Source organism: Triticum dicoccoides, chromosome 7B, assembly GCF_002162155.2.
Source record: "Triticum dicoccoides isolate Atlit2015 ecotype Zavitan chromosome 7B, WEW_v2.0, whole genome shotgun sequence".
Lineage (NCBI taxonomy): Eukaryota > Viridiplantae > Streptophyta > Magnoliopsida > Poales > Poaceae > Triticum > Triticum dicoccoides.
This window is the reverse complement of record NC_041393.1, coordinates 539,080,909-539,106,903: the sequence shown is the minus strand read 5'-3', so window position 1 is coordinate 539,106,903 and position 25,995 is coordinate 539,080,909. Positions and strand designations below refer to the sequence as shown.

General features: G+C 45.0%; 1 long non-coding RNA gene across 6 annotated transcripts in view; it reads left to right on the top strand.

Annotated features, from left to right (window-relative positions):
* Window positions 1-20,507, top strand: part of LOC119338053 — a 47,071-nt gene extending 26,564 nt beyond the window's left edge. For 2 of the 6 annotated variants that reach the window (XR_005163773.1, XR_005163777.1), the window contains 9 exons: window positions 6,835-7,115; window positions 17,606-17,662; window positions 17,946-17,987; window positions 18,186-18,262; window positions 18,347-18,529; window positions 18,689-18,911; window positions 19,000-19,189; window positions 19,567-19,669; window positions 20,099-20,507. This is a non-coding gene — a long non-coding RNA (uncharacterized LOC119338053). Of the gene's footprint in view, window positions 1-5,782; window positions 5,968-6,064; window positions 6,154-6,834; window positions 7,116-17,605; window positions 17,663-17,945; window positions 17,988-18,185; window positions 18,263-18,346; window positions 18,530-18,688; window positions 18,912-18,999; window positions 19,190-19,566; window positions 19,670-20,098 lie in introns of all 6 variants that reach the window. The other 4 variants (XR_005163774.1, XR_005163776.1, XR_005163778.1 and 1 more) reach the window with 4 other exon arrangements.
* The last annotated feature ends 5,488 nt before the right edge of the window (window positions 20,508-25,995 follow it).

Sequence of the window (25,995 nt, the reverse complement as noted above, 5' to 3'; positions counted from 1 at the left end):
TTTGAGGATGTCCACGACAGAATCATTCAGACCCACTTGGTGAATTTGCCACCAATGTAGGTGCGCCACGAGACTATAAGATGAAGGACCATGAGACTGTATATATTGCTTTTGCAGTGTCAACCATGAGACCATGAAGGACCACGTGTTTAGCGTGCAAGCCCTTGGCAGTGAGCATGAAGGAGCTTTGGTTTTCCTTGATTTGTTCCGGGAGTCGAGGCACGACGCGGAGAGCAAGCAACTTGGAGAAAAGCCGGGCAAAGGTATGCGATAAACATATCAAGTGGAAGTGCTTGACCTTGTTCTTCCCTGGCAACAAGACGATGAGGGTATCGTTGGGCTTGACGTGGTCACCTGGTATAAGCACATAGAGTTGGTGAACGACGATAAGAAGCTCATCTTTGATGATTTCCCATCGAGCTGGTAAAACTCTACGATGGCTAGCGGCATGTCGCAACCCATGATGGACGAATAGTCCGCGGGCATCTACTCTATCCTCATAGGTCAAGGCGACACCACTATCCCGGGTAATGCCAACCATGTGATTTTTGTAGTGGCGGAATGGCACACATGGATGTAGAAGCAGTGCGTGTTTGTATCTCCCTCGGCTAGGTACTGGAAGCGGAGCGTTGGCGCGTGGTGATGCACTTGAGGGACGCCAACCGAAGGAACTTAAGCTTCAACTCTTTGCGCAGATTAAACTCCTTTTGGGACTGCCATTGAGCCTCCTGCACTGCGTTGAGATGGAAAATGATTTCTTTGGTTATGAGCTGTTGTAGCTTGGTGCTACCAATATGTCAGTTGCTCTATGACTGCAATGTGTTGGCCATATGCTTCAGTAGGACACTATGTTAGAGTGGGCCAAGGTGCCACAACACATGCTAGGCATTGATAACCACCTGGTGGAAACCATCAAAATTCGGCTGGATATCCTTGAAGTGGAACCGGTGAGCCCTAGGCATCAAAAGCATGGTATACATGATGAAATTACTGCCATGGAGGATTCTATGCGGAAAAGTATCTAGGATGTCATTACCCCAATTAGTCGAGCAAAACAAGCGGTCTGGTTGCACCAAAGTTGGTGATCGTCGCTCGTTGCTTCAATCGTAGCACCGCCCGACGAGGTTGATCTCATGAAGCTCGAGGTCATCAAGGAAATGGTGAAATCTGCCCATCTATCTTTTGTCTAGGGTAGCGTTATTCATGTCCATCGTCTGCTGGATCAAGTTGAAGTCACCAGTAACGACCCAAGGACTAGGCTGCTAAAATCCAACCGTTATACACATTTGACCCATCTCGGTGAGATCGAATAGCTAAACTCGGTGGGACCGATTAGTTCAAAATGCGAACGTTAGGAATCTCAGTGGGACCGAGTGGAACAAACTCGGTGGGACCGATGTGCTAGGGCTTTAGGGCAAACATCATCCCGGTGGCATCGATTGCATCAACTCGGTGAGACCGAAGTAAAGCAATAAGGCAACAGAGAAAATGTCAAGCCAACTCGGTGAGACGGATTGCATAACTCGGTGAGACCAAAAAAAAATGCAGCAAGTCACATAGCGTTGGCAAGGCCATCTCGATGAGGCCGAGACCCGTATCGGTGAGACCGAACTGTTAGGGTTTCTGGCAGTGGCTATGTCATATGAACTCGGTGGCGTCAGATAGAAAGAATCGGTGGGGCCGAGTTGGAGTTTAGGGTTTTGACATATTTGGATTGGAGAAAGTGGTTGAGGGCTTTGGAGCGATATCACTAAGCATTTGAGCAAGCAAGCCATTAAGCAATACCTCATCCTCTTTTAATAGTATTAGCTTTCCTATGGACTCAATGTGATCTTGAATCACTAAAACAAAGATGAAGTGTCTTGAGCTTTTGCCAATATGTGTCCTTAGCATTTTGAGGGGTCCACATTTCTAGTCCATGCCATGCCATTCATTGAACTTCCCGAAATATTCATCTTGAGTGGATATTAGTTCAGTGAGATATATATTGTTATGAATTGCCAAAACCATGCAGGGATTAGTTGCACTTTCACTTGTGTGACTGCTTGGACCTTAGATGATCGACTATGCACCTTGATTATTCTAACAAGTGGTATCATAAGCAAGGTTTGATCTTTAGAGGCCATGGAATTGGTGATCTAAAGGAGGAGGTAAAGCGGAAAGATTCGTCAAATTGATTGTGAAGTAATTGGTCATGTAAATGGATGGATGCAAGGAAGATCGATGGTCTCACGCGATTCTATTCGCGTTCCTTGAAGCAATCGGAGTTTGCGATGAGAAAGTGAATCAGACGGCTTGATCCGTTTGTCGGCGGCAACGAGAGTTTTCACGAGACAGTCTGTTCATGCAGCATCCCCGATCGGAGTCTAGGATGTCATTACCCCTAGTTAGTCGAGCAAAACAAGCGGTCTGGTTGCACCAAAGTTGGTGATCGTCGCTCGTTGCTCCAATCGTAGCGCCGCTCGACGAGGTTGATCTCGTGAAGCTCGAGGTCATCAAGGAAATGGTGAAATATGCCCATCTATCTTTTGTCTAAGGTAGCATTATTCCTATCCAGCGCCTGCTGGATCAAGTTGAAGTCACCAGTAACGACCCAAGGACCAGGATGCGAGGAGTGAAACTCATAGCTCTTGGAGGAAAGCGAAGCAATCCGCATCAACGAAAGGACCATATACGGTTGACAATCACCAAGGTGTTCCTGAGATGAACAAAGAGGGCAAAGGTGAGGAAGGCTGCCCCAGAAACTTCCAGTAGTCGGATCTCCAAGCAACCTGGATACCTTCGTGTGTTCCAAAGGCTGGCAAGAAGAGATACTCGAAACCAGGTCCAAGATTGTCGATTGTAGCCAGCTTTGTCTCCTCAACAAAGAGAAGTGAGATGCGTTCGTTTAGAAGTTAGAACAATTGTCAATTGTTGATGCATTAAGGCCTAACACGTTTCACATTGTGGTTGATGTCATCCTTCGGCCAGAGCGCGTCATAGCTCTCCGCAGTGACATCCCTTAGGCTTTTCAGATGCCGAGCACTACCTCAAGGTTGCAGTTGGGCCCAAGGATAGCATCAGTGGCGAGCGAACTGGTGACCTTGAGCAGGTTGAAGCGGTGCTCGTATTTCGTTGGCACTACCTCATGACATAAGTACAAGACAGACAGTTAGAATCACTCAGCCAAATCAATTATGTTAAGCACCAGTCCGAGGAAGGGGACTTACGTTGGGAGGCGTCACTAACGTTCGCAAGTTCGGCGGTCAACGCCTCGACCTTCTCCTCAACGGCTTTCTTGGCAGCCTTTCGGTGGACAGCAGCGTTGCATGGGCTTTAGCGTCCTCGATCACCTGGGAACTGACAGCATGGAACTTGGCGTTCGCGGTATGGAGCTCTGCCGCCTTGGCCATGCCTGCGGAGGGAGTCCATCTTGCATGCCTTGTTGGCGAGGTTCACCCGCTCCTCCATTTTTGTGCGAGAGGCGTTCAACAACTTCACCTCCTCTGCGAGCTTTAAAGAGTGCTCGCTTTGCACCCGCAAGCGTGTGACCTTGTCCTCGGTGGCTACATGATGAAGACTCGGTCGGTTTGAAATTAAGGGAAAATAGACAAGGGTAGTTCTCAAAGAGAGCCCAACGCTTACATTCGGCTGTTGTGACTTGATACCATGAATATGTCGGTCGCTCCATGACTGCAAGATGATGATCGTATGCTTCAGCAGGACACCCAAACGCTAGGATGTCACTTTCGTTGAGCGGAATAAGCGGTCTGGCTGCACTACCATTGGCGAACATCACTCGTTGCTCCAAGTGTAGCGCCGCCAAACAAGGTTAATCTCGCGAAGTTCGAGGTCATCAAGGAAACGATGGACTCTGCCCATCTATCTTTTGTCTAGGTTAGTCTTATTCATATCCTATGCCTGGTAGATCAAATTGAAGTCAGCGGTAATGACCTAAGGGCCAGGGTGCGCGGAACAAAAGTCACAACTCTTGGAGGAAAGTGAAGCGATCTGCATCAGCGAAATGACCATATACGGTTGACAATCACTGAGTGGGTGCTTGAGACGAACAAAGAGGGCCAAGGTGAGGAAGGCTACCCTAGAAACTTCCCAGCAGTCTGATATCCAAGCAACCAAGATATCTCCATGTGTTCCAGCGACCGACAAGAAGAGATACTCAAAACTAGGTCCCAAAAGTCTAAGGATGGATTGTCAATCATAGCCAGCTTTGTCTCCTGAACGAAGAGAAGGTAGATGTGTTTGTTTGGAACAATTGCACGGAGCACATCACATCTTGTCGGTGCATTAAGCCCTCACACATGTCAAGAAGACCACCGAACTAAGGATGAGAGACGAGTCACACAAGTGACCAAGGCGATGATCCCACTGCTGAAAAGAGCTGGTAGACAACGCAACAGAGGCAGAGAGACCGGCTGTGGTGGCAACAGAGGGAAGGTGAAGTCAGCCAAGCTCCCAGAGGCTCTATGAGCCACGACGTCGGCGGCCGGCACGAAAGAGAGCACCAGTGTGATGGTTTGAAATAGAGCATGAGTCAAAGTTGAGAATTACCCGACAACCAGCGTCAACAGTCTGACCACCAGAAATGAGCTGCATGGTAAGTCGAGGAACATGAAAAGATGAAGTGCTAAGAAGTCCTCGACCATTAACGAAGAGGGAGGCATGTGCTAAGAAGTCCTGGACAAATGAAGTATCAAATAATCAAGAAAAAGATAAAACATATGCTCGAAAGGAACACCACCCTGCAAAGTAGTGGATGGCTGAAGATTGATGAGATAGGCGGAAGTGGAGATAGCCTCAGCCCAAAGTGGGGCGGAAGAGAGGCAGCGATCATTAATGCACGAGCCGTCTCAAGAAGATGAAGATGCTTGCACTCGGCCATGCCATTCTAGGGCCAGTTCTTTTGGGGCTTATGGCTGGCTGTGGAAATAAGCTGCCCCCACCCCAACTTATTCTAGAAGCCCAATCTAAAAACTTATTTTGGAAACCTACTAATTAAGGATTAACTAGTAGGCTTGGTGCCATAGCGCGGTCGGGTCATCAGGGTGAGCATCGACGGGCGAAGTTGGGCTTGGCCACGATGGTGCTGAAGGGAAGGTGGTTCGCCGGGGCTCGTGCCTCCCAACCAATGCTAGTCTGTCGTCGTCCTTCATTCCCAATCTAGGCTGCGCATCTTTGCCCTCGCCATCTTCTTTCCCCAGTTTTTGCCTCTTCGTTTCATTGTTTTCTTGATTATCGCATGACGAAGAAGAGGAAGGATCTTGAGGAAGAGTTAAGAACAAGGTGATCTTACTCTGATTTTCCTAGGTTATTTTCCTCTGTTGCTTGCAAAGATTAAGTTGGCATGGTCATGGCACTCATAAAATATGCCTCGGTGCACCCCCTTCTCGTTGCTTGCAAAGGCAGATCCCACGACCTCACACGTGCTATTATGCTATAGATTTTCTCTTTTGGTTAGATGCATGCACACATACGCTTTTATGCAGTGCTTCAAGTAACCTGGACATTTAGTGGTTTACGTGTGAAGATACAAGAAGATTTATGATGCTGTTAAGGAGCATGTTGAAAGGTCTGAAGGAGGAGGAGCAGGGTTGGAAGCTATGAATGTAATATAAATACTTGCACTGCACTATATGATTTTTCATGTGCAAGATAGAATCACCCAGAGTGTAGCTTTTGATTTACTCAGGTCGAGATGGGCAGCTGCAAATTCACTGGTTCACTGACCTAAATTATTTCTATCTTCACTATTTATTGGTTTACTGAACTAAATCTTTCTACTCAGGTTCATTTGTGTATCACCTTTGTTTTGAAAAGAAATGCAAGCTTTATCATGTTTGTTATTAATAGATCAATGAAGCAACAAAATATTAGTTGGACAAATTCCCGATAGCCGTCTTCTTTAACCTGCTTCAGAATCAGAATCAGGAAAGACTAGGCTGGAGAATCAGGAAGGTCCACGATATTTAAGTAGGCAAGAATCCCATTGTATTCTTCCCTGGAAAGTCACTATCCCTGTTACAAATAGTATGCCTTAGGTTTTTTTTTTCTGAACATCTATCTCCAGATAAAGCTTTTTTCGGAACTGGCTTCGACGAGGCGGAACTCAAGGGCTATACGGCAGTCATCCATGTCAGCGTGTACCAGACAATCAAAGTATGCCAATACTGGAACGAGTGTGTTTTAATATAATTTTTCCTCTTATTGCTTGGTGGGGATCATGTAGGCATCCTATTTTGTTCAGTAAGTAGAGTTAAATTTGGCTGGGCATAAACACCAATATCTTGCAACATGAACAACTTGTTACAGCTGAAGCAGCATTACAGTTAACACTCAGAACTAGGCTATAATCAAACTTGTTCAGACCTTGCACCTGCTTTAAGCTCTGCATGTTTTGCTGCTTTTCCACTGTCATTCTCGGATATGCATTCAACTGTAGATGATTCAGCCAAATGAAGTATACAAAGTTTTGTCTCTAACTTGTCCTTTCTATGTATCTTTCCTTTGATTTCCCATGAAATCATTATTCTTCTGATAACTGAGGAATATATTCTCGCTTGTTACTCCCTTCGATCCATAATAAGTGTCGCATCTTTGAATTAAGGTTGAACTAACCTTAGTTCAGAACTGTGACGCTTATTTTGGATCGAGGGAGTATTACACTTGATTTCTTCGGAGAAAGAATACTAACTTTATACATTGTTCTTCTGATAACTGAGAAATATATTGTGGCTCATCTCGTGGCAAGGCTACTACTATCCATACTTTGTCAAGTATAAAGTATTATTGAGAGTATGAAGTTTATTTATTTATGGTGTGCTGCTCTTCTATCTTCAGGAGATTGGAGAAAAACTATCAGAAATCAGGTTGGATTACCCACTCCTTAATAAAGAAGTCATACAAGATGTAAGAAATCTATGGGAAGATCCATCCATCCAGGTCAACAGAAGTTCATATTTCTGTAAATGTGTATACTGTCAAACAACCAGCTTTATTATAAATAAATGCATTTATAGAGAACTTACTTGTGTGGAAGTGTGCTGCAAGTTCCTGACTGTGCACACTACTTCATGGAGAATCTGGACCGGTTAGCTGAAGCAGATTACGTACCAACAAAGGTCTGCACTTATCCATAATCTAATCCTTGTCTAGAGACATTTATTTACCATGCATGTTTCTTCTTGTTGCGATTGTGTTTGGTTGGTTTCGGCTGCATGCGGTGCCTAAATGAGATGGTCTATTCAACCTATGCTGAAAATGGTGTACATGCATACTAATCAAATATATAGTTGGGCAAAGCATCTTCTTATGATGCCACTCGGCAGCCTCTTTGGGCGAGCCTGCCCTGTGAAGAAAGCCTCCGCGGCAGGAAAATGAATGCAGTTGAGATAGAATTTGCATTGTTCACACACCCAAAAAAATTACTGTGTCGTAGCACCATTTCAGTTTCATTATGAACATAAGATTGATGAGTTTAAAACTTGGAGCACAAGTGTTTCAAAGTGAATCCTGAAAATGAGATGCATGCTGAAAATGAGATGCATGCTGAGTAGAAGTCAACCATCTGTCAAAGAGATGATGACATCTATGCCTATTGTTTCCTGATAAAAAATCTTCATGGTACACCATGTCCTTTTTATTTCACTTATTGCTTTGCTCCAATATTTATGTAAAAAGCGCAGTATAGTTGTACAAAGTACAAACCTCAATGGAACTTATTTAGAAAGAGTTCATCCACTCCATATCACTCTTTATGGCATTTGTTGGCATGTGGTTGAAGACATCAGTATCATCAAAACAATATGAGATAGCTTGCTAACTGTAGATTTTTTTCCAGCTTTCTATATTCAGTTCTCTCTTTTAGGTTAAGTGTCCACATATATGAATCTAATGCCATGGATATTATCGGTTGGGATGACCTTTTATTTATAATGAAGATTAGGTTCATCATTATAATCTTATCGCCCTTCACCTTTGTGGCATTGATGTAAGCTCTTGGTGTTTTAAAACAACTGCATACATTAGGTGACGTATTAAGATGGTTGCCAGAATTCGTCGATTAATGTGCCCGCTTGCCTGGTCTTAACAACCACGTCGTCCACATAAGCCTCGATAGTTTTTCGATCTACGGGTGAAGGCAGGTTTGTATCATTCGCTGGTACGTGGCACTAGCGTTAGTGTTGAAGCAAAACAGGCCATAGGGGGTGATGAAGGTAGTAGCCTCTTGGTCAGATTCTTTCATCTTGATTTAATGGTATCCCGAGTATACATCAATGAAACATAACAGGTCATGCCCAGCCGTGGCATTGACGATCTGGTCAATTCGAGGTAGAGGAAATGGGTCCTTTGGGCAATGTTTGTTAATGTCTTTGAAGTCGAGGCAGAGGCGCCAGGACTTGTCCTTTTTCGATACCATAACCAAATTTGCCAACTAGTCTGGATGTTTTACTTCCCAGATGAAGCCGGCTTCCAGTAACTTGCCAATTCTTCCCCCATAGCTTGTCGTTTGGGTTCCGAGAACCTTCGCAGCAGCGCCTATTTGACTGGCTTAAATCCGTCGATGATGTTAATGCTATGCTCAGCGAGGTTCCTCGGGGTTCCTGGCATATTAGAAGGATGCCAAGTAGATATGTCCCAGTTTTCTTGAAGAAAACCCCGGGGTGCCTCGTCCAGCATGGCACCTAGCTTAGTGCCAATGGGGGTTATCTTGGATGGATCACTGGGATGGGCCTGAAATTTGACGGTCTGATTGGCTGGTTTGAGCGATGTTGACTTGGAACGTTTATCTAGGATGACGTCGTCCTGGTCAATTGTCGCTCGTAGGTCGGATAGTTCCTCGGCTACTAAAGCCTCGGATTCTGCCTCAAGGACAAGAGCTGCAGTCTTATCCTCGGCCCTAAATGACCGATCGGGGTTGTTGTTTATTGTGATCGCACTATTCGGTCCCGACATCTTTAGTTTCATGTACTCCCCCTGTCCGTTGAAAAGTGTACATCTAGAAATTTTAGGACAAATTATGGAGTGGAGTAAAAAATGCATTGGGAAGATGCAAGCCACCATCTCTCTCCTCTTTTATTACCCACCCCCCAATGAGCTAAGTGCATGTAGAAATTAAGACGACCATGTATAGAATGCTATTGGTCTTGATTACCGTGTGATGAGAGAAAATACTTTAAAGTGCATTGGGAAGATAGAAGTACACTCTTTTGTGGACAAATTTTAAACCCAAACGTACACTCTTCACCGTATGGAGGGAGTATGCATAGTGGGGTACGACGTGGAATTTAGCCAACGCCGGTCGCCCGAGCAATGCGTGGTAGTCGCTCTAGAATGGGACAATGTCGAAGACTAACTCCTCGACTCGATAATTGTTGGCGATCCGAATATTACGTCAAGCGTAACTTTTCCGGTGCACCGTGCTTCTTTTTTGGGGACTATACCTTTAAAGGTTGTGTTGCTCGGCTGGATGCGAGATCCGTCGAACTGCATCTTTTGTAAAGTATATCCTCGTATATGAGGTTGAGACCGTTGCCTTCGCCATCACGACCTTTGATAAGAGATACCCATCAATAATAGGGTCTAGGACGAGAGCCGCAACTCCTTGGTTGAGGGCTCCTATCGGTTGATCGCAACCACCCGTTTTCCGATATTGGTGAGCGGGTTTCTTAGATCATAATGACGTCCCTGACCCCGGATGGGTACTACCTTTGGTGGTAGTTTGATTGTCTCGCCTCCCCTTTCGTGAATGTTGGGGTTGTCAAGAAACTCCACTCCTCCCTTTGACACTTGTCTGATGGCCTAGCAATTTCTGAGCTTGTGGGTGGCCGGTTTATCCGAAGAAGCAGAGTGGACGGCGCATGATTCGACAAGCATGGTGTCTAGCTGTGATTTAACCTTTCCGCTGCTGGACCGACCTCTCTTTCGAGAAGGCTGCTCGTCGTTCCAGTTGGTGGTGATGCGCTTGGATCGTCGGTTGCAGCATAAGCGCTAGTTTTCTTCTCTAATCTCGAATAATTCCGAGTTGGCATTCTCGCGCGATTCATTGGCTATCCAGGCGTCCTCCATGATGTAGTATTTAGCTGCTATGTTGGAGAGTTCGGCGAATGTCTTTAGCTGATGACGAAAGATTTCTCTCATGATCCCTTCGTCGAGGGTGTTGTCATGGAAGGCTGCTAATGCCTCTTGATCCGTACTGTCTGGGATTTGGTTCTTCATGAGCAGAAATCGTGTTCAGAATTACCGGGTTGTCTCGCTCGTCTTTTGTACGAGAAGGGCTAGATCCCAGATGTTAGTTGGTCCCGATTTATCCAGGCGGTATTCGACATGGGAGGTTGGTCGGATTGAAGATTTCATCCTGATCCTATCTGGCGTCGACGCCTCCGATGAGTTCTCCCGGGGTCGATCTAATGTTGTCCCTGGTAATTTCGATGGAACCTGGCTTGTCAAGTTTTTTGTATTGTATTGTCGGATCCGATCTCCAAGCTTGGTCCGACCAGTTGTAGTTTCCATCCCAACCCGAGTAGATCCTCGGTGCTTGGGCGGAGATAGCCTGCCGCTCATCGCTTGATCTAATGTCATGGTGGAGGAGGCCACGACAGGGTCTGAACCATCGAGTTGTATGTCTCGACTGATGGTTGGAGTTTTGATCTTCTTTGGTGGCTCGATTAAGCCGAGATGCGACGCAGAGGCTACGTCGGCGCCGATATGATTGTCGGCGCTTGAAGCCATCGAGTTGCTTCAATTTCTCAGAGGGACCTATATATATGGGCCATCAATGTCAGAGCTAAATCCGACGGATCTGTGGTAGAGGTTCCCGATCTGGTAGTCTTGCTAGATGGTAACAAGGACACAAGGTTTACCTAGGTTCAGGCCCTCTTGAAGAGGTAAAACCCTACGTTCTGCTTTGTGTGTATTGAATGTGGATGGGGTACAAGTATGGGTGATCTACCGTGAGATTGTATGTGAATGAATCTCCCCTCTACGATCGGGGTACCTAGGGCTTGCACATGGTCGGCCATATCTAAAGGGCAAACGTGGCGAGGACTATCTCTATGCTTGGAGTATACAACAAGTCTTCATGTCATTCCTTCTTGAAGCTTCTGGACCATACGAACAAGGCCCACTAGTGATAGGCTTGGGAGGGGGGGGGGGTGTACTTGGCCCAACCCAAAGGATGGGCAACCGACATGCCGAGCAGAACTTAATCTAGGACAAGTGGGTCAATAGTAACTCATGTGGCTCTTGTGATAGAAGCATCGACTTCCACTGGTGATGTGCATATTGGCACATCGATAGCGGCTTAGGTTGGTAGTGTGCCGAGGTGGACAGCAGAGCAAGAGGAGCTACTAAAGGTGTATTCGGGGAAGTGTGTGCTGGCTCAGATTGGTACTCTGTCGAGGTGGACAACAGAGCAAGAGGAGCATCTAAAGGTGTATTCACGAAAGCGAGGTGAGGGTATTGCACATCAGCGGAAGCAACTAGATCAGCCACTGGCGGAACAACAAGGTAGTACTAATGCGATTTCCATCTCTGCGGGGATCAGGCTGAAGGGTCAGTGGCCTTGAGGAGAACTACTCGAACAACAGCAGGTAGTACTAATGTGATTTCCATCTTCTCTTGAAGAGTCTCCAGAACCTGTCGAGTCAAGCGAAGGGGATAACAAAGAGATGGTACATCAGAGAAAGACACTGCAACAGTAGAAGATATAAGATAATTATCAAGAGAAGATGGGTTGTCAAAGGAAGATGGCACATCAAGAGAATAAAGCATTGCACAGAAAATCATAGTCCACGACAACTGACAACTGACAACGAAAGAAGCCTGGCGTCCAAGACAATGAGCATAGATCAACAATGCAAAAGGAGTCAATGAAAATCCCATAGAAAACAAGGGCATGTAGGCCACAAAAGTTGTATAGAAAGGACCAGGACCAGAGAAAGGCTGCCAAACAAAGGTATTGTGGACTCGTATGGCATCAGAAACACAAAATATTAATGGATTTGGTGGATGCAGTGAAAAATATAGAAAACTAGAAAACATAAACTAGGCGATGGCTAAAAGACCAGGGGTGGTGGCAGTGGAAGAAACATGAATCTTTTTTTCATGCATTGATACTACAAAAGATACTAGGTAGTAGCAGCCGATCTGCAACTGCACACGTGCCCAAAAAGAAGCAAAAGCAGTGCAACTATAGTAGAAGAGTAGCGTACTAGCAGCAGGAGAGCAAGCGTGCCAGTAGTAAGAAGCAAAGGGCAGCGACACAACAGCCTGATGTGCAGCAGAGCAACCAGCCAAGAACAACGCATAAGAATGGAGTAGCACATGCAGCCGGAGCAATATGGCGGGAGGCAGAGCTTGGTGCAGAGAGTTAAAGCCTCGGAGGTCTCATCTTGGTGGCGGGCAAGAGGCGTCCCGGCTGCCGCATAGAGCTAGCAGTGTGGGCAACACACATCGACAGAGGAGCAGTAATGACTGCAGCTGAGCATGCATGGGAGCAACTGGTGGGAGGCACGATGTGAATGGAGCTTCTATGGGAGAACACAACCAAAGGAGATTGGAAGGTAGGGGCGGTGGCGGACGACGCGACCTGTAAGACGGCCGGAGGAGCATAGGTCGGGTGGGAGAGGCATGATCCAGCGGGAGAGACATGCGGCAGGGTAGTTGACTTCCAGCGAGGGAGACCTATGGGTGGGCATGATCCAGCGGGCAGCCTGGAGGTTAGGGCCTGCTGATGGAGCCGGATGAATCGTTTTGGGAGGCAGCTGTAACGGGAGAGTAGCAAAGCTAGGAGAAGACATCAATGTGAATTAGATCGGGAGGGCGAGTTGCAGCGCCCAAGAAAATCCCTAAACCCTGGCTCATGATACCATGTTATGATGCAACTTATCTCTATTGCAAGGCCCAACAGGCATACATATCCTAATAATGACAACATGACTTGAGATGCAAGGAAAGGAAACATAGCCTAATAAGGACTCCAGGACCAATTACTAATACTTCCTAACAGGAACTATGTTCCCTATGAAGCATTATCTTCGGCCAACAAAGTGTTTGTTGCCTCTCTTTAGTCTATGTCAATTCCGACTGACTGGAAGAAGGCAAAGGAGGACTCAAAGTGGCGGGTGGCCATGGTGGAAGAGCCGGAGGCTTTGTGTAAGAATAAGACATGGGTACTAACACCCCTTTCAACAGGAAAGAAAGCAGTCAGCTGCAAGTGGGTATATACAGTGTACACTATGAAGCAGAATGCAGAAGGAAAGGTTGAAACGTACAAAGCGAGGCTTGTGGCGAGGGGTTACAACCAGACATACGACATTGACTACGATGAGACCTTTGCTCCAGTAGCAAAGGTGAACACCGTGAGGATTCTGATCTCATATGCAGCAAATTTCGGGTGGCTTTTACACCAACTTGATGTGAAGAATGTCTTCTTGCATGGGGACTTGCAGGAGGAGGTATACACGGAGATTCCACGTGGGACTTGAGAGAGACTGCTGGCTAGGTATGCGGGCTAAATAAAGCTTTTTACAGACCGAAGTAGTCTCCAAGAGCTTGGTTTGACAAGTTTAGACGGACGGTGTGTGACATGGAGTATGGACAATGAAATGGTGACCATACATTGTTTTATAGACACTCTAAAGGGGCAATGACCATCCTCGCAGTTTATGATGATGATATCATTATCGCCGGCGAAGATGACGTAGAGATAGCAAGGTTAAAGGGGTGCCTAAGTAAGGCATTTGAAGTTAAAGATCTTGGTCCACTCAAGTACTTCCTTCTCAAAGAAAGTGGCAACGTCTGAAAAAGTAATAGCTCTTTCTCAAAGAAAGTATACCCTGGACCTCATCTATGATGTTGGCATGTTGGGTCGTCGAGCTGCTAAAACCCCAATTGATCAAAACCATAGAGTATCTGCCCAGTCTCTTGTAGTTATGGATTATTACCTTACATATCCGCTCCATGTAAGATTGCACTTTAGTATTGTAATAATATGTGTGTGAAGAATGATCTTATAAGATTTATACGTAAATTTATTGCCATACTTATGTCGCATCATATCAATCATCCATGGTATGAATTATCATCATTGCTCTTGGTTCTTGTTAGTTGTCACATGCTTGAAAGCACTAATGATTTCCCATTAAAAAGTAGTAATATTTTCTCCTTGATGCTTATATACATGTCGCCTTAAATGATCGTAAGGATGTGATAATGATAGTTCTTGTGTGATTTCTAATTTTTTAATGTTGTCGTGGTGATGGTTCAACTAAAGAAAAAGAGAAGCTGGAAGGCAACATTTGTAGAGTTTTGGATTTGTTTAGTATGTAGCGTTCAATACCAGGGGTCGACTTTGAGCCCTTATCTTTTTGCTTTCGTGATGGATGAGGTCACACAAGGGATATACAAGGAGATATCCCATGGTGTATGCTCTTTGCGGATGATGTGGTGCTAGTTGATGATAGCAGGGCGGGGGTCAATAGGAAGTTAGAGCTATGGAGACAAACCTTGGAATCCAAAGGTTTCAGACTTAGTAGAACTAAAACCGAGTACATGAGGTGCGGTTTCAGTAATGCTAGGCACGAGGAGGAGGAGGTTAGCCTTGATGGGCAGGTGGTGCCTCAGAAGGACACCTTTCGATATTTGGGGTCAATGCTGCAGAAGGATGGGAATATCGATGAAGATCTGAACCATCGAATCAAAGCCGGATGGATGAAGTGGTGCCAAGTTTCTGGCATTCTCTATGACAAGAGAGTGACACAAAAGCTAAAAGGCAAGTTTTATAGGACGTCAATTCAACTTGCAATGTTGTATGGCGTTGAGTTTTGCCCGACTAAAGGGCGGCATCTTCAACAGTTAGGTGTGGCGGAGATGTGCATGTTGAGATGGATGTGTGGCCACACTAAGAAGGATCGAGTCCGGAATGATGATATATGAGATAGAGTTGGGGTAGCAACGATTGAGGAGAAGCTTGTCCAACATCGTCTGAGATGGTTTAGGCATATTCAGCGCAGGCCTCCAGAAGCTCCAGTACATAGCAGATGGCTAAAGCGTGTTGATAATGTCAAGAGAGGTCGGGGTAGACCGAACTTGACATGGGAGGAGTCCGTAAAGAGAGATCTGAAGGACTGGAGTATCACCAAAGAACTAGCCATGGACATGGGTGCGTGGAAGTTTGCTATCCAGGTGACAGAACCATGAGTTGGTCGCGAGATCTTATGGGTTTCACCTCTAGCCTACCCCAGCTTGTTTGGGACTAAAGGCTTTGTTGTTGTTGTTGTTGTTGTTGTAGCATCCAATACCACAATCACTTAGTTTCTTTTTCAAGTGCGAGTCTTGTACACATGAATGGTCAGCTAACTAGCTGCTTGGTAGTCTAACCATGGAACTATCTAACTACATGGTACTACCACTGTACCACTTGCTTTGGTGCCCATGACATTGTGCTTGAATGTCGTGAATACACAAATTTCAGGACTGGAATTAGGGATCCAAGTTTGCCGCTCTTTATTCACCTTCTTCCTTATGTTGCTACAGGTTCATGAGCTGACTCAACAATTTCCTGCGACTTTACCCCTTGCCTTAGTTATGAAGAAGTTTTTGGCAGATCGTAGTTTGGACCACCCATATTCGGCTGGTCTAAGCTCTTACTGTTTGGTATGCTGCTTTTCATGGTACTCCTGTGATTTATTTTCATGTTGATTTATGACTATGAAAGTTTGTTTGCACCGGATACTTCTTTATGTTTACCTACATGCTCTCCGGATCATTGCCCTTGAGTTAGTAATGAGTAAAATTTCTTCCTTAATTTTAGTAGGAAATTTTCTCGCTAATTTTATCAGGGTTGGTCAGAGTTGAATGTTCTATACTTTTACCGAAAAGGCTTTCGCCCCGCTTTATATATAAAGCAAAGATCAACAACATTCCAGTACAGACGCACTCCACCCCAACACACACACACACCCAAGGCGGGATACAAAGGCGCTGAGCGCAGCAACACGACCCCTAGCACTACAAGAGCAATCGGGGGCTCCAAGACGGTGCCTTCAGGAAGGTTACGACACCGGAGCGCCGCCACCGCCCGATCCGAGGATCAAAGTTTCCCTAGGAGCCACACGAAGACAATGAGAGCCGCGACGACGCCTTCAGGAAGGGAACGAGCTACGCCATCGCCGGTCTGTCCGAAGACAGAGCAGGTTTTCACCCCGGACAATACTCACCGCCAACGAACGCCGCACCCCGACAACCACGCCGCCCACACGGCCATGGCCATCGGGCAACACCAAGCGACAGGCTCTGCCCAAGAGCACCGCGCAACCACCACTAGGGCCGCCGCCCCGGCATCCGAGACCTAGATACCACCTCAGCCGACACCCGCCGCTACCCCAACTGAAGAGACGATCGGAACCAGGGCAAGCCTCCATCGATTCGTCCTGCAGCACCGGGCGCGAGACGAGCGCGGTCCTGCTGCCGGGCGCGAGACGAGCTCGGTCCTGCTGCCGAGCGCGAGACTAGTGATGAGCTGCAGCGCGGAGAGGGTCATCCTTCAACGGAAATAGCACCCGGACGACGAGGAGATAGATGAAGGGCCGCCACAAGCCACCTATGGACGAGCCGACGCCGGTATAAGCCAGCCGCCACCGCAGCCGACTTGCCAAGGCACCGCCGAGCCATCCACAGCTAGAGCAGCAGCCGCCCTGGCCACTGCCCAACCCGCGACGCCCGGCGAGCTCTAGGCGTCGGAGCCGCCGGGCACGCACCCGCGCATCCAGCCGTCCCCAAGCACCCACCCTCGAGCGTCACCCCAAAGCCGGAAGGACGGAAAGGCCCCATCTTGAGCTGGACACCCCCGACCTCCCACAATCCAGCCCGCAATGGGCCCCTGGCAGCACCGCCAGCCACCGGGAAAGCTGGATCCGGCGCCCATTCAGCCAGATCGGAGCGAAAGACGAGGGGGGAGGAGTCAGAGACGGTGGAGAGGGAGCCGCCGCCCGCCACCGCCAGCCGCGGCCTGCCGCCGTGCGCACGCCGGCGCGCCGCCGCCGCACGCCGAAGCCCAGCCGCGCCACCACTCGCCGAGGCCCGCAGCCCCGCGCCCGACCGCGCACACTCCGGGACACCGCCGGCCGCCGCCCAGATCCGCCGCCCGCAGACACAGGGGAGCCGCGAGAAGGCCTCCCGCCGCCGCCGTCTGCCGCGGGCTTCGCCCAGCGGCGTCCTTCAGCGGCGGCGCGAGGAGAGGAAGGAAGAGGGGGGTGGCGGCGCGCTAGGGTTGGGAGCCCCCGAGTCGCCCTGGGCAGGGGCGACGCGAGGGAGAGAACAGATGTTCCGATGATGTGTGACAGTTCCCACCTGTTCTATACTTTTGATGGTTTGTCTGGATTAAACCTTTCAATCAGATAATATGTACTCACAGTGATTGGTAATGTATGTCTAACAGCATTGTAAGCACGAGTCCGAGCTAACTTATATTTTCTTATATATTCTCATCTTTTGATAACATAGTTGATGCTTACCGCCTGGTCTTACTTTTCATGTTAGCATATTATATTAATTAATGACTCTTGAGATGACCTGCGAAAAGAACTTCATTTTTTAATATCCTTTGCAGGTGTTGTTAACCACTCATTTTCTTCAGCATGAACATCTTGGCCGGCCTATTTACCAAGTAAGTTGCACATCTTGAATAGCATAGCTCAGTTGGGATCTACACTTTTTTTAGCTTAATCACTATATCCTGTTTCTGTGAGATATTTGTTTCTGTATAATATATTCTATTTTAATGATCGGCTCACATGTATGTAGATATTATTTGGCCAGCTTTGAATTTCAAACTTCAGTAGTAGCAATGGAAAAATAAAAATTTATCCCTTGCCCCTCTTCTTAGCAAGTTTATATTTTTATTGTAAATTGCCACTAATGCTACATTTTTGCTGTTTTGTGTTTGGCAGAATCTAGGGAGCCTTTTGATGGATTTCCTGTAATTTTTGGGGGTAAGTGAGTATGTATGAACACTTTATTGTTTAAAACACAAGGGAAAAGATGAGTGCCGCCTGATGTGGAAAAAGCATGTAAAGTATGCTAGAATGACTATTGGACCCTTGTGTATGGTTTCTCTTTTTTCGACAGCTAAATTAGCAATATATTGTTGCATCTGACCTCTAACTGCTTTCAAACATTCTGGATGACAGGAATGTGTTGATCCACGTCATAAGCGTATTTCCATCCAAGGAAGAGGAATTTGTTTGAACCGAGAAAGAGGGCACAGGTAATAAAAGTCGATGTCAGTAATACATTGTTTCTTTCTGTCACCTTATGTCTATGGTATTTTTCCATACTGTTGATTTTGCAGCATTGATCCAATTCACATCGATGATCCTCTTTGCCCTGCTAACAATGTGGGACGGAATTGTTTCCGGGTCCACCAATGCATCAGGGTTGGCTCAAATTATCTTTTCTGGACTGGTTGAATCCTTCTATTGTTGTCTAGAGCTTTTGGAGTTGTGGCAATGCTGTGATTATGCTCTTTTATATGGTAATTTGTTTGACCGGACAATCTTGGTATTGAAATTTAGTCTTTGTGCGGTACTAGTACCAATGCATTCTTTGTTAGGCCTTTGAAGATATAAATATTCCTCTGGCAAATCACGAATCAGCAAGTGTTACTGGTATTTTCTGATGCTTTTCATGGCAGGCTTTTGCTGTTCTAGAGAACGAGCTACTGCAGTTCACTGCAGAATATAACATGCCCGCATCATCATTCAGCCTGCTGAAGAAAATAATTCCAAGCATTGATTCCAATGAGTTGTACCAGTAAAAAGAACCTATGATTCCACGAGCTGCAGGAACTGTTGGGTTGGAATGGCCTCCTCTGTGTTCTAGACACTGAGTTACTACTGCAGCTGGTGGAAAAGGAGGTCAGTAGAGATTAATTTCCTAGCTGGTCTTAATTCTGGGTTACTTTCTTTTCTCTGGTGTATTCCCTCCTAAACGATCTTATATTAGTTTACAGAGGGAGTACATTTTAGTAGTACTACGTTATTTATATGATGGATGCCATGGATTCTTAGTAATGCCCATGAACATGATGGTTGCATGTTCGTGTGGGACCGCAAGTACCCCATGAACGCGCCGCTGAAAGAGACGGTCACCAACATCTAGCCGCAGGTAGCCAAGATCGAGGATGGCATGAAAGGTAACTCTGCTGGTCTCTTACCTAGTCTTGTGCTCTAGCTTTATACAAATAGACTTGAAAATTTTACAGGTGAATTATTAATTGTTGCTTCCAGAGTTTGGCATGTCGTTAGAGTATAATTATTTGGTTTGTTTATGTCTCAATTGACTGAGTTTATTTTTCTGAATCACTGACAGTCAAGAAAATGGTCTTAGACCTCAGCTAGTAAATTCAGTTATATTCATAGTTTTTAAGGTTATGATGCACTGCAATACTGGTTTAATTAGAGCACTGCTTAGCATCCAGACTGCCTGTCATGTTGTCTGCTACTAGTAGTGTAGTACTACTTCAGTCGCCAAATGGTTTTCAGAGTCTTCATTTTCGTATTACACATGCAGTCATGGTTGCTGTGGCCCAAGTCAAGCTGAAGAGAGTAGAAACACGTACAGTTCTGTTGGTAGTTGTGTCCCAAAAAGCCATGGAGTGGATTCTGTACTTCAGGTCAGTTTGCTGACTTCCTTGTATATTTTCGTGCTATCAGGCATTTCTCAAGTTTCTGGAACTAACTTTGCATTTTTGACAAGCCACATTCCGATCTTTCTCAACTGTCGCATACCATTTTGTTCGCCAATTCTGTATTATGTGTGTGATGTTGAATTATAATTTTGGTGGTGGCACGCCCTAATTTTTTTCCTGGCTCAGCCACTACCCATTTATTATATGTAAGCTTATAAAATTTGGATTTTGCAAATTAACTACTGAATGTCATCTTTTCCTTCACAAATTAGTGTTGTTCAGTTGTTTAAGTTCTCCAGAAATTTTATATTGTTCTAAAGGTCTGCATATATAATTCAAGAAACATTTAATGTTATGTTGATCACAAACTTATACTTAAATTATTTGAATTCTTTAACTTTTTTTGGCCTGTAGGTTCGCTGGCTCAGAACTTGGAAGCGAACAAGTGCCATGGCGAACTGCTTTGAGCTTGATGAAATGCATATGAAGGCAAAGGTTGCTGGATGTTACATACTCCCTCCGTTCCAAAATAGATGACCCAATTTTGTATTAATGCTTTACTTTCAAATTCTCTGAATTCTTTCACGTAACATTTCTTGCTTATAGGTTCTATCTTGTTTTAAGTTGCCTGGTGGTGTATGAGCAAGGCTGGAGATATATAGGCTTATAGTCCAACAGTCAGAGGTTGATTTGCTATTCCTCGGTCTATGTAAATGTATAAATCGATGATGATGTACAAACAAATGATATTTTGTTTTTTAGAAAAGGAGGATGACCCCCGGCCTCTGCATCTGGGAGATGCACGCGGTCATTTTATTGATTATTCTTGAGGACCTTACAAAGTAGAACAACAATATGCATGAATCCAAAAATTGCTAGCAGTGGCCGGCAGAGCACAGTGCTCGCCTGTGCAAACTTGCTCTGGTGCATCCTTTAGTAGTGGCGGGTGCTGGTTAATGCCTGCCTTGCTAACTGATTATCAGTGGCGGGCGGGCGAGTAGTGGCGGGACGTCAGTGGCGGGCTTGTTGGGCCTGTAGCCCGTCACTAATGTCATTTTGCGCCTGCCACTGCTAGGCATTCCTGCAGTAGTGTGGGTGTGGCGTGGGTGAGACTCCGAGCAAAATCTAAGTACTCCAGCGCCGACGGCGGCAATGTATGTGGGTGTCGCGCCCCTCCTGCCCCCGCTCTCTGAGCAAGGGCTCTGAGGTGAAAACCTTTGAATGTCTCTTCGGTCTTGATGGTGGCGGGGACGTAGCATGGTTACCCTCTTCGGGGGTCATCATGGAGCTCAGGTACTTTCCGGTTGCATCGCGTCTACATCGGGAGGCAAGCTTGGATCCTCACTTGAAGCACAACAATCAACTGGTGCTATGGAGTAGCCATTGATGCTCGACAAGATCATCTTGGACGGCGGGTGAATCATTTTCCTTAGACAAAGGGTTTGTCTAACGCTCTATCAACTGAGTCTTACTTAGTCGACTGCTATTATTATCTATGCTCATTGTGTCCAATAGCATGTGCAATGCACACGTGATAATGACTGGGTCGGCCCACATGTAAGCACTGAATGCAAAAATTCCCGAAAAGCATCGCTATCGCGAGGAATCGAATCCTGGCAGCTGATAAAGGGTTTGTCTAATGCTCTTGTCGACTGAGACTTACTCAGTCGGCTGCCGTTATCCTAGACGCTCATGGTGTCCAATGGCACGTGGAACACATAGGCGATAATGCAAAAATTTCCCAAAAAGCACAGGAATCGAACCATCAAACTCCCTGTACACCAGGCATGCTAGTAGCCACCATAGTTGATGGTTGTTAACTGGCTGCAGCGCCAAATTTTTAAGAACTCACGGGCTACAGGATATTCACTGTAGCATACACTAGACAATTTGACGTGGTGAGCATCATATAGGGATTTCCAGGTTTTGTTTTGTACAAAGGTTGTGACTTGTCTTATGCGGAGTTTTCACTTTTCTTTTGGGCTTGCAGTTGGCGGATGTATGTGTCTCAGACGAATACAAATACTTCCTAATACTCCTATCAATTTTTAACGCTCGTAGGTGCGAAAAACATTGGTAGAAAACTGTTCATATCCAAGTCTTCTATTTACTGCAGGCTTGTTCTAATGTATGATGCCAGCTGCCCTCCTCTCGCCTCTGGCTGCTGAGAACCCGAGACTGTTAATTGATGTTTTAGGCTTGAACTGGACGATTCGAAAGCTAGATAGGGGGTGCACTCTGCACACATAAGGTATATTGTACCTGTCACTTCAGTAACACGATCTTATCTTACCACTTTGTAAGTATGTAAATCTCATCCACTTGATACCGTAAACTATTATAGATTAGCCAAGAGAGGGTGGCCAAATTGTGGTCCGTGTTTACTTTGCAAGAGGGTGCAAGAAAACGGGTCACACCTATTCTTTAAGTGCCGCTACACTCTAAGGCTGTGGGCCTTGGTCATTGAAAAATTTCACATCTTCAAGTTGGACACCTCTTCGTGGCACTTGATGGACTCCGTCGACGCTTGGTGGGCAAGCACTTGTGACGCCGGCACGCCAAACCGACAAGCCAAAGCCTCCCTCGCCATGCTTGTGTGGTGGACAATTTGGAATGACCGAAATGCAAGTGTCTAGGTTTAAAAGCGCTCCACCGACTATCATGCTTAACACCATCTTGACCGAATCCAACCTTTGGGTCACCGCCGATGCTAAAAAATTAGGGTATTTTATATTGCGAGAGTAATAATTCATGTGGTGTTGTGGGTGAAATCGTAACAAACTGTATTCTCGCTTATTTAATGGACGAGGCAAAGCTTTTGTCTCTGTTTCAAAGAAAATAAAAATAAACTATAGATCCTTAACCTCTTGACGGTGGTATGTGCTGCCAAGGATGTGAAAGTGGACTCGCCTAATGATGTGTGCTGCCAGACGTATAAGGACACGGAGGAGCAGTACAAGCAGGCCCACACAGAACTCTTGACCCGGAGGAGCACACAGGATCAAAGAAGTTAGGCAGTTCGTATGTAGGAATGTAATATGACCAATGTAATTTATCGTGTAATTGTAATATGACCAATGTATGCTGGCGGTGGCTTTGTGGTTTTGCAGCTTCGCCGTCGGCTAGGCGTGTGCGCGGCCTCGGGGCCGGCGTGGAAGTCAGAGCGACGGCTCCGGATCTAGTCCTCTTGGAGGGGTGCCGGCATTGGTCACGTGGGTGACAGTGTCGTTGGCCAGCCTGGTGCGGGGCCTCGGGGTCGGCATGGATGTTGGAGCGGCGGCTCCGAATACGGTGGTTGGGTGTCGGCTCCGGTTGCTCGGGTGGTGAAGCTGGCGGCACGCCTGGTGCGCGGCCTCGGGGTCGGCGTGTGGGGTTTCTGTCTGTACGTCGGAGCGGTGGCTCCGGACATGGTTGTAGGGTGTCGACTCCGGTTGCTCGGGCAGCAGAGCAGGCGGCTCGCCTGGTGCGCGGCCTTGGGGTCGGCGTGGATGCCAGAGCGGCAGCTTCGGTCTTGGTTGTTGGATGTCGGCTATGGGTTGCTTGGGTGACCTAGCCGGCAGCTAGGCTGGAGCGCGGCCCTGGGGTTAACCCTGATTAACCGAGAATGTTAGGTTTTCGGGTCCGGTTTTCCTTATAAACTGGACCAACTCTCTTCTTGTTAATGAAATGCAGGAACCCCTGCCCCTTTCGAGGTGTTCTCGAAAAAAATTTATCGTGTAATTGTAATAAAAAATTGCTTGTATATTGATGTTTACTTGTTTGAACTTTAAGTATAGCATTGAGGTATACATACAAGTTCTATACAATGTATGTGCAAAATCATATTGTTGTCTAAAAGTTGCACTAGTATATGATTGTTCTTGTATATTAATGAATCGTGCAAGTTATATAAAATTGCTAGCATTTTTTGTCATCATTTGCTTTGACTTTTTTCTTAATCTTATTTTTGTTTATCATTGTCATTTAAGTCATTCTAGCTTAGAATTTTTAATTATGTATTTGTGTATAGATGCTTAGTCGATTTTCTAGTCATTGGATTTTCTCTTACTTTATGCAAGGGACGATGTATTTTATGTTGCAATCCTCTACCACTACTAAATTTTTTGTTAGAAACTTAAAATGAAATCATTTTTCATAATTTATCTAATTCAATCAATTAATAATTAGTTTATTATGTATGTTCAGCCGATGCTTAGTCAAATTTTGTGGTTGTTGAATTTTTTTCCCTATAGTTGTGCATGCGGCAACCTATAATTCCACAATTATGTGACACTACTTAAATTTTGCTAGCAAGTTAAAAAAGGAATTCCTTTTTTGTGTGTCTTTATATTTTTAAGCATTATTATTATTGAATTTGCACTAGTTTACACTTGTTCTTTCCCACTACGAATTGTGCAATTTTTGCATATTTTGTGTGCAAGCTGTTAATACATTTTGGTTCCCCCATACAAGAAGTTTTTTGAGAACAGAGTATTTACGATTGTTCATGTTAGGCATATTTGGATAATACTCTTTATTTTTACTACGCACATTAATTATCTCTTCAGTCAAATTTTGTGAAGTTTTTTTTTTTTGCAGGGAAAATTTTGTGAAGTTTGACTAAGCTTGTGGAAAAGAATATCAACATTCACAATACGAAGTTTTTCTTTCATTTTGTTTCTTCTTTAGGGTAATACCAATGCCCTTAATTCATTCTTTCTTAGAAAAATAAACTGTTTTTGATTTTGTATTTGTATTTGTTTTTGTTTTAGTTTTCTTTACTGCAGCAAATTTTGTTCACCTGGTCGTTGTGTTGATCTTAATTCCACACCTTAAAGCTTTTAGTGTAGGAATATTGTACAAATCAGATATGATAATTTGTTGTGTGATTTTAATTAAAAAATAGCACAATTGTTGCTAAAATAAAAGACTAGAATCAGGGTTTTAATCTCGTTTTTTCTCCTTGAATTAATTTGTATATATGTACGGTGTGCTCCTGGCAAGTAAATGTACCTGTCAATATATAGAGTTATACACTGATGATTATACAGTGATTGACATGTATAGTGCGTGTGTGCGCATGCATAAAGGACAAGTTCACCTTTTTTTTTGGACAAGTTCAGCTAGTACTGGTGGAGTAGTGGTATACGCTGCCGCAGCCATGAATAAGGTATGATTTTTTATTTTTTTTGCGAGTGAGCCATGAATCTCTACCTAACATTAAAGAAAGAAGCGTTTCTCGGAAAACTCAAAACGGTGCCCGGGCTCATCTGCTCCCTCTCAGCAAAAAATTCAAAAAAAATACTAGAAAAATTCAAAAAATTCCAATTTTTTTTGTGGTGGTAGATAATTTGACGCGTGAGGTGCGCCCCAAAATTCAACTCATTTGGACATCTGAGCAGCTCTCTGCAAAAAAGACAAATCGGGTCAAAACAGTGCGTGAACAGTATATATTTTTACAGACCCTGATTTTGTCTTTTTTGCCGAGAGCTGCTCAGATGCTCAAATGAGTTGAATTTTGGGGCGCACCTCACACGTCAAATTATCTACCAGCACAAAAAAATTTGGAAGTTTTTGAATTTTTCTAGTATTTTTTTGAATTTTTTTCTAAGCATGGGTGCAGATGAGCCCGGGTGCAGATTAGCCGCACTCGCGTTTCTCCACTTTTCTTGGTCACGTAATTGTTTTGTACGTTGTCTCAAGTTTTGTGTGTCGTCTATTTTAGAAATAGAAAGAAAATATATAAAGCCAGACTCGAACTGTGGTCTCACAGAAAGAGCCACACACAAGCGAAGCCAATGTCTTTGGTGGAAAAGCGAGAGTTTCCCTATTATTTGAGGCCGGCGGTAGCTCCCTTTTTTCGTGGGCTGACCCAATATGAAAGGATGATGTCCCACAGAATTTTCCTTTTGTTTGTACTTTATGTTCTTTTTATTATCTTATGTTTTTTCTTTTCATTTTCCTTTTTTCTTCCTTTTAGGTTTTTAAAGTATTCATCGTACTTTAAAAAAAATGTAATTATCTATTTGAAATGTTAAACATGTATAAAGAAATCTTCCTGATATATACAATTAAATGTACAATGTGTAAGAAAAACATAGACAATAAAACCTATATAAAATTAATGTTGACCATTTATTTAAAAAATGTTAAACACATGCAATAAAATTGTCCCTTATGTATAAGAAAATTTTACATTATGCGTGAGAAAAGTAGACAAGTGTTGAAAAAGGAAAAATGATTTTTTTGATGAAAACCTGAAAGGGAAAAAACTAAAGGAAATCATAAAAACAAAGAAGAAAACAGTGAAAATGGAAGAATGTAATAGGAAA